The sequence below is a fragment of the Schistocerca gregaria genome, chromosome 3 (assembly GCF_023897955.1).
Source record: "Schistocerca gregaria isolate iqSchGreg1 chromosome 3, iqSchGreg1.2, whole genome shotgun sequence".
Lineage (NCBI taxonomy): Eukaryota > Metazoa > Arthropoda > Insecta > Orthoptera > Acrididae > Schistocerca > Schistocerca gregaria.
Window position 1 is genome coordinate 302,592,327 of NC_064922.1, and position 7,204 is coordinate 302,599,530.

Here is a 7,204-nt window from a genome sequence, read left to right on the forward strand (position 1 = left end):
AAGTGCTGCAATACGACGTGGACTCGACTAATGTCTGAAGTAGTGCTGGAGGGACTTGACACCATGTATCCTGCACGGAGAATTGACACCATGAATCCTGCACAGCTGTCCATAAATCCTGAAGAGTACGAAGGGATGGAGATCTCTTCTGAACAGCATGTTGCAAGGCATATCAGATATGCTCAATAATGTTCATGTCTGGGGAGTTTGGTGGTCAGTAGAAGTGTTTCAGCCCAGAAGAGTGTTCCTGGAACCACTCTGTAGCGATTCTGGAGATGTGGGGTGTCGCATTGTCCTGCTGGAAATGTCCAAATCCGTCGGAATGCACAATAGACATGAATGACTGCAGGTGATCAGACAGGTTGCTTACATACGTCTAACCTCTCAGAGTCTTATCTAGACGTATCAGGGATTCCATATCACTCTAGCTGCAGACGCTCCACACCATTACAGAGCCTCCACCAGCTTGAACAGTCCCCTGCTGACATACAGGGTCCACGGATTCATGAGGTTGTCTCCATACCCGTACACGTCCATCCGCTCGTCCCACCAGGCAACATATTTCGAGTCATCAACAATCCGATGTCGGTGTTGACGGGCCCAGGCGAGGTGTAAAGCTTCGTTTCATGTAGTCATCAAGAGTACACAAGTGGACCTTCGGCTCCGAAAGCCCATATCGATGATGTTTCGTAGAATGGATTGCGCACTGGTACTTGTTGATAGCCCAGAATTGAAATCTGCAGCAATTTGCGGTTGGGTTGCACTTCTGTCACGTTGACCAATTATCTTCAGTCGTCGTTGGTCCCGTTTTTGCAGGATCTTTTTCTGGTCGCGGCGATGTCGGAGATTTGATGTTTTATCGGATTCCCGATATTCACGGCACACTCGTGAAATGGTCGTACAGTAAAATTCCCTCTTCATTGCTACCTTGGAGATGATATGTTCCATCGCTCATGCGCCGGCTATAATACCACTTTCGAACTGATTTAAATCTTGACAGCTTGCCGTTGTAGCAACAGTAACCGATCTAACAACTGCGCCAGACACTTGTTGTCTTATATAGGCGTTGCCGGCTGCAGCACCATATTCTGTTTGCATATCCCTGTATTTGAATATGCACGCCTATACCAGTTTCTCTGGCGCTTCAATACATATACACTTCAAAAGTAGTTTTATCTGTGTCTATGGATTCGTGATCCACTTACCTTGATTTTATGTTTAGTCTATGTGTTTTCTCATAATCTTGACAGCCTTTGCTGTTAGTATGAACGTGTTGTCACTTCAGCCCATTGTTGGTAATTAACGCTATAAATATCTCCTTTTTTGGCTTCTGTGTCAACAATAGTCTCACTTGAAGTGTCTTGACTAGATTACTTTGGTTTTTCTGAAACACATAACAAATATTAAACATCGAAATAGTGAAGAAAGAGAAGGTCCGAATTAGAGCAGCACGTTTCGTTAGAGGATCATTTAGTATAAGCGGAAACGTCACGGAAATCCTCAGCCAATTCCGGTGGCAGACGTTGCAAGAGAGGCAGTCTGCATCCCGTTATGGTATACTGTTGAAGTTCTGAGAGCCTTCAAACCTAAGAAGAGTGTACCACTGTGATGCTTCCTCATGCGTATACCTGGTGAAAAGGCCATGTAAGATAAAATTCGAAATTCCAAAAATAGGAAACAGTCTCTGTTTCAAGTGTTTTATTAACAAAGATCAGCTTCGCGCGGTTAGTGCATCTTCAGATTACCTGTAATTAGTAACATTCTTATTACATAACAGTGTTATTTCCGAACCTTTCTAGTACTGTTCAATAGGATAGTTAAGCCAAAGATGAGAAGTAAATGATTCATTTGCCAGAAGAGCGGAGACCGAGTTACTCAAATTCAAAAGCCATTGATGTGATGGCGTTAAACCGAAAACATAAGAATGCCTGAAAACATAAGAATGGCTGAAATTGCAAATGAAAGCCTTTAAATTAAAGGCGAGAGCAGTATTTGTTTACCACTGTGATAAACTACTATGATTGCTAACCTATCGTCAGAGTGCTTAGTGCCGTGGTTTGATGAATTTCTTTCTTTGTTTCTAATCCTGCACTTACGCGGATTTAATATCTTATTAATTTCATAACCTCAGGCTTTTATCTTATAGGTTTTCACTTGCCATTTCAGACTTTCCTACATCCATACTTAACGACTATGGTTTTCGCTTTAACGCCATCATATCAATGACTTTTAAATGTGACTAACGCGGTCTCCGCAGTTCAACACAACAGAATCATTAACCTGTTACCTTTAGCTTAGCCCATTGATCAGTGTCAGATAGTTTTGCGAATAAAACTTTTACGTCACAAGAATGATGTTATTAATTACAGATAAGCTAAAAAAGGCTAGCCTCGCGAAAAGTGTCATCATTAATGAGACTCTTGCAACAGACTGTTTTCTATTTCTGGGAACACTGAACCCGGCTAAAATGGAGTGCAGTAATGTCTCAAATTAGAGAGATTCGAATCAACACCGAGCCTTACCAGTAATCGCTCTCGCCGCAGACCATAAGCGACTGGAACAAAGGCTTGCACAGTACAGATGAGATGCTGATGTACTTGTGTTCGGTACAAGTTCTTCTGCTATTAAGCCTACATTAACGTAGAAGTTATAATCAACGAAGCCCCTAGAAAGTTGGACGAGCGAGGGAGAGAAATGCTAACCACGAGGAACAACAGTGAAGCACCGTGGCGCGTTCCCTAGCCTGTAGACTGGTAGCTGCCTACGACCTCCTCTGTGACGGACACACGCGCCACGTGTTGCCTGCTCCAGGACACCCGCAAAAGTGAGGCTGAGTGACCCTCCTGTGTCCTATTTCAAATCTTGGCCCCAGCAAGAAAACAGCAAACTGTCACGCTAGGAACTATTATCTATTGCAACCGTAAACAACGGTTTCTGCAAAAAGCTATGTCTCTTTAACCAGTGAGTTATGAGCGAACTCTCCCATCCTATCAGATTGCCAATATGTGACTCGTCTAACATCAACATCAACATGGATACTCTTCAAATTATATTTAAGCGCCTAGCAGAGGATTCATCGAACCACTTTCACAATATTATTCCAATCTCGTATAGCGCACGAATAGAACGAACATCGATATCTTTCCGTACGAGCTCTGATTACCCTTATTTTATCGTTGTGATCGTTTCTCCCCACATAGGACGGTGTTCAAATGGCTCTAAGCGCTATGGGACTTAACATCTATGGTCATCAGTCCCCTAGAACTTAGAACTACTTAAACCAAACTAACGTAAGGACATCACAAAACACCCAGTCATCACGAGGCAGAGAAAATCCGTGACCCCGCCAGGAATCGAACCCGGCAATTAGGACGGTGTCAATTGCATTGTATTCTTCTGTATTGTATCCGGATCCCGCTCCAGCTGCTGCCGGGTCTGGGTGCTGACGTCCTCTCCATTTGGCCCTGTCCTCCCACCACTTTTTATCCTCCATTTGCTGACAGGTCACACCTCTCCTTTCCGCACATATTCTCACTCCCGTTTCCACCGTGTCCTTGGCCGCCCTCTACGTCTTTTTCCATCCATCTTTAGTTCTTCCATAATTTTGTGAAGTCTCTGCCTACACATCCTATTGACATGCCCACACAATCTTAATCTCTCTTTTTTTATTTATTCTCTCGTGATAATTAATTGAAACCCTAAACTGCCGAAAGGTATTGTATATATATACCTCGATGGGACAGCTGAAAACGTGTGCCCCGATCGGGACTCGAACCCGGGATCTCCTGCTTACATGGCAGACGCTCTATCCAACTGAGCCACCGAGAACACAGATGAATAACGCGACTGCAGGGACTTATCCCTTGTACGAATTCCCGTGAGACGCACATTCCCAGTGTCCACAATCTACATACGTAATGTACCTAACAGATATTTGCCAATCCACTCATTACTCGCGCACAATAAGGTGACGATTCCCGTAAGAATTAGGGCAACCTTTGCGCATTTGCACAGACGAAGGTCAATGGCTGGGTAGCCTTTAACTATATATATAAAGATAGTAACTGTTCTCGAAAGAACAGATGCCACTGATGACCGTGCTTTACTTTCTTGTTTAAGGTCCTTTCTAATATCTGCATTCCTTTCTCTGACCATTCTTGTTTTCCCTTAACTGCTCTGGGAAATTTCATTTCCCCTGCTTGCAGTCTGCTCCAGTCCCTTTCTGTCATTGTCCATCCTTCTCCTCCATAGCTGACGATAGAGAAGTAATACCTCTTATACTTAAGGAGTTTTGCTTTTTCTGAAACTTGCTTATTCCAAACGAGGTGTTTGATTGTTTGGTATAAACTGTCTCCCTTCTGTAACCTATTAATTTTGTTGGTTATTCTTCCTACACTAGAAATTTCACTCCCTAAATAAGTGAAACTGTCTAACACTTTGAGGGGTTATCCATTCAAAGTAATATTGCCGTTGATCCCTTTGTCTCTGCCAGATACCAGTACTTCAATCTTGATTTTCAGTTCTTTCTTTTTCATTATTTCATTCCACGCATTAAGCTGTAACAGTACATCTACCTCTTTATCGCCCCATATTACCATATCATCTGCAAAAATCATCTTTTTGCTTTTGCTATATCTTTAATTGCCCTATTCATTCCCTCCACCATAACACTAAAAAGTGCAGGAGATACAATACTTCCTAGTTCTCTTATTTCGAACTATTCAGGGTCCTAAACGCCACGTGCTATCTCCCAGGAATCCAGGAATGCATCCCTGCGCTCCTGGTGTCCTTCTCCATACCAAGGAGCTTCCCTAACTCCTATCGCCTTTATCCTGACAAGCCAAAAAAGGACGTGGCGGCGGCGTTACCAATAAAAAAACCTAAACAGCCTACTTACAAACCGCTAGACCACCGCGGCCGGCAAAATGATACGGCCCTCCAGCCCATCACACCGGGATGTCGTGCGTATAGCTGGCGACAGTCAGGTTGGTACCCGACTGCTGTTCAGTGTGTCTTCAGACTCGTCTTCGCTGATTTTTGAGGCTCATTTCGAAACGGAACTTATCTCTGAAGGCAGTTCTACTGGACACAATCAGATTCCCAGTCGAATCTCTCCCTAACTTCAGAACGTTTGGAGCGCTATTGGTGGGGCCCTCCAGCCAGCTCGGAATTTTGACAATGTAACTGGCCAGCCTACAGAACAGCAAATAAATTTTTTAACAAACGTAAAACGACACTCTCAGGCACAATAGAAAATAAAGAGGGGAAAATGATGTTTGATGAAGACATGGTGAAGAGATAGAAAGAATACATAGAGGAGTTGTATGCCGGGACACCTCTTTCGGAGTAAGTAATAGGAAGAGAAGAGCAAGTGGACGAAGATGACAAGGGAGATGACACTCTGCAAGAAGAATTTGACAGAGTTCTAAAAGAACTACGGGACAACAAAGCAACGGGTATTGATGGCATCCCTGCAGAACTAATAAAGAATTCTGGTGACGGCATGAAATTGATGCTGCTTAAACTTATTAGGTCCGTCTATAATACAGGAGAAATACCGACAGACTTCCAGAAATGTATCATTGTTCCTATACCAAAGAACGCAACAGCTACAAAATCCGAACATTACCGAACTCTAAGCCTAATATCACATTCATCAAAAATTATCATAAAAATAGTTCTGGAGAGAATTGAAGAGAAGGTGGAAGAAATGCTGAGTGAAGATCAGTTTGGTTTCAGAAAGGGATTGGGAACAAGAGAGGCGATTCTGGCACTGATACTCGTTATCGAAAAGCAATTACAGAAAAATAAACCAAAGTGAAACGTCCCCTTAGAAAAATTGTACATGATTGTCCTTAAACTGACACGCAATATTTTTAGCGCAACGCAACTTTCAATAATCCCTACAAAAGAATGCCCCTGACTAACATTAACCTATACCTTTCACAAATCACTTGTTGTTGTTGTTGTTGTGGTCTTCAGTCCTGAGACTGGTTTGATGCAGCTCTCCATGCTACTCTATCCTGTGCAAGCTTCTTCATCTCCCAGTACTTGCTGCAACCTACATCCTTCTGAATCTGCTTAGTGTATTCATCTCTTGGTCTCCCTCTACGATTTTTACCCTCCACGCTGCCCTCCAATGCTAAATTTGTGATCCCTTGATGCCTCAAAACATGTCCTACCAACCGGTCCCTTCTTTTTGTCAAGTAGTGCCACAAACTCCTCTTCTCCCCAATTCTATTCAATACCTCCTCATTAGATATGTGATCTACCCACCTAATCTTCAGCATTCTTCTGTAGCACCACATTTCGAAAGCTTCTATTCTCTTCTTGTCCAAACTAGTTATTGTCCATGTTTCACTTCCATACATGGCTACACTCCATACAAATACTTTCAGAAACGACTTCCTGACCGTTAAATCTATACTCGATGTTAACAAATTTCTCTTCTTCAGAAACGCTTTCCTTGCCATTGCCAGTCTACATTTTATATCCTCTCTGTTTCGACCATCATCAGTTATTTTGCTCCCCAAATAGCAAAACTACTTTACTACTTTAAGTGTCTCATTTCTTCATCTAATACCCTCAGCATCGCTCGATTTAATTTGACTACATTCCATTATCCTCGTTTTGCTTTTTTTGATGTTCATCTTATATCCTCCTTTTAAGACACTGTCCATTCCGTTCAACTGCTCTTCCAATTCCTTTGCTGTCTCTGACAGAATTACAATGTCATCGACGAACCTGAAAGTTTTTATTTCTTCTCCGTGAATTTTAATACCTACTCCAAATTTTTCTTTTGTTTCCTTTACTGCTTGCTCAATATACATATTGAATAACATCGGGGAGAGGCTACAACCCTGTCTCACTTCCTTCCCAACCACTGCTTCCCTTTCATGTCGCTCGACTCTTATAACTGCCATCTGGTTTCTGTGCAAATTGTAAATAGCCTTACGCTCCCTGTATTTTACCCCTGCCACATCACTTACCTCACCAAAAATCTTCGTTACTCGAACTACTGCAATACAGCGAGCGCCACTACTGCCAGCTAAATAAAAGATTCAAACTACGGAAGTCACTAACTACTGATAGGCACAGTTAGAAAATGAAAGATTTTAATAGAGAACAAACAATGTATTTACCTTAATAGTCATAATATGTATATCAGTTCATGTCATCCATTCTTACAAATTTCAAAACTCCG

The 7,204-nt window shown here is 42.4% G+C and overlaps 1 non-coding gene across 1 annotated transcript; it reads right to left on the reverse strand.

Annotated features, from left to right (window-relative positions):
• Positions 1-3,754: 3,754 nt before the first annotated feature.
• On the reverse strand, positions 3,755-3,829 carry Trnat-ugu (transfer RNA threonine (anticodon UGU)). The gene has a single exon. It is a non-coding gene; the product is annotated as a tRNA-Thr (tRNA).
• Positions 3,830-7,204: the final 3,375 nt, after the last annotated feature.